This window comes from Geotrypetes seraphini, chromosome 2, assembly GCF_902459505.1.
Source record: "Geotrypetes seraphini chromosome 2, aGeoSer1.1, whole genome shotgun sequence".
Taxonomy (NCBI): Eukaryota; Metazoa; Chordata; class Amphibia; order Gymnophiona; family Dermophiidae; genus Geotrypetes; species Geotrypetes seraphini.
The window spans coordinates 503,240,176-503,242,439 of record NC_047085.1 but is presented as its reverse complement, the minus strand read 5'-3'; positions in this window follow the sequence as shown (position 1 = coordinate 503,242,439).

Here is a 2,264-nt window from a genome sequence, read left to right as displayed (position 1 = left end):
GATCTATGGCCCAATTCCAGATCTTTTGGGCTTCTTGGCATAGAAGGCGAGAGCCTGTCCCACCCTGTTTGTTGATGTAGTACATCGCAACTTGATTGTCTGTGCACAACAAGAGGACCTGAGGAAAGAGAAGATGTTGGAAAGCCTTGAGGGCATAAAACATCGCTCTGAGTTCCAGGAAATTGATTTGATGCTTCTTTTCCTGGGCTGTCCAAAGACCTTGAGTCTGGAACTCGTTCAAGTGAGCTCCCCATGCATAAAGAGAGGCGTCGGTGGTGATAACCAGGTGATGAGGGGGCTGATGGAACAGAAGACCTCTGGATAGATTTGAGGATACCAACCACCATTGAAGAGACTGACGAAGAGATGATGTCACAGATATGTGTCGTGAGCAAGGATCCGTCGCTTGGGACCACTGAGTAGCAAGGGTCCATTGAGGAGTGCGTAGGTGAAGACGTGCGAGGGGCGTGACATGAACTGTAGACGCCATGTGCCCCAAGAGTACCATCATTTGCCTGGCTGAGATGGAAGGCAGTGAAAGTACCTGTTGACATAGAGACTGAAGGGTCTGAAGACGATTGGATGGCAGGAAAGCTCTCATGAGGAGTGTGTCCAGGATCGCTCCAATGAATTGAAGTCTCTGAGTAGGGATGAGATGAGATTTGGGTAGATTGATCTCGAACCCCAGAATTTGTAGAAACAAGATGGTTTGGTTGGTGGCCAGAAGAACTGCTTGAGCGGATGTGGCCTTGATTAACCAGTCGTCCAGGTAAGGGAAGACCTGGAAGTGATGAGAGCGTAGAAATGCCGCTACCACAATGAGACACTTGGTGAAGACCCTTGGAGAGGAGGCAAGGCCGAAGGGCAGCACCTTGTATTGGTAATGAGAATGATTGATCATGAAGCGTAGGTACTGTCTGGAAGCCAGATTTACTGGTATGTGAGTGTACGCTTCTTTGAGATCGAGGGAACATAGCCAGTCGCCTTGATTGAGAAGAGGATAAAGAGTGGCCAGAGAAAGCATCTTGAACTTTTCTTTGACCAAATATTTGTTGAGATCGCGGAGATCTAGAATGGGTCTGAGATCTCCTGTTTTTTTGGGGACTAAAAAATATCGGGAGTAGAACCCCTGCCCCTGCTGGTCTAGGGGAACTTCTTCTATGGCATTTAGAAGAAGGAGGGATTGAACCTCTTGGAGAAGAAGGGTTAATTGAGGACTGGAAGCAGACTCTTTTGGTTGACTTGGAGGAGGTAGTGACTGAAAGTTGAGAGAGTAGCCGTGGCGGATGATGTTGAGGACCCACTGGTCTGACGTGATAAGTTCCCAACGGCTTATGAAATAAGTAAGGCGTCCTCCTATAGGTTGTGGAAGTTGGGTAGAAGGAACAAAACTGGCTATGTTCTGGAGAATTAAGTCAAAAGGGTTGTGTAGACTTTTGCACTGGTGCAGGTTTTACCTGTTGTTGTTGCTGAGGCTGTCTAGCAGCCGGCCTTTGTTGTCTCTGGCGTCGTTGCTGGGGAGCAGCTTGAGGCAGAGGACGAGCCACAAATCTACGCTGGTAGGAGGATTGTGGACGAAAAGGTCTGGTTGTTGGCGGCTTCTTAGACTTAAGAAGTGTATCCCATCTAGTCTCATGAGCCGATAACTTTTGAGTGGTGGAGTCCATGGAATCTCCAAACAACTCATCCCCTAGGCAAGGTGCATTGGCTAGCCGATCCTGATGGTTAACATCGAGTTCAGAAACCCTAAGCCAGGCCAGCCGTCTCATTGCCACTGAGATGGCTGTAGCCCTAGAGGTCAGCTCGAAGGTGTCATAAATGGATCTAACCATGAATTTCCGGAGCTGGAAAAGCGAAGAACAAGTTTGGTGAAAAACCGACTTTTTCCGATCAGGGAGATATTTCTCAAAAGCAGAGATATTCTGAATAAGCTGCTTTAAGTAGAAGGAGAAATGGAATGCATAATTCCCTGATCGATTCGCCAACATTGCATTTTGGTATAGTCGTTTCCCAAACTTGTCCATAGACTTTCCCTCTCTGCCAGGAGGGACAGAAGCATACACACTAGCCCCCTTGGACTTTTTGAGGGTGGATTCGACCAAAAGGGACTCATGATGTAACTGGGGTTTATCAAACCCAGGGATAGGAAGGACTCTATATAGAGAGTCTAATTTTCGGGGAGCCCCAGGAATGGTGAGGGGAGATTCCAAATTTTTATAGAACGTCTCTCTCAAGATATCATGGAGAGGTAACTTAAGGTATTC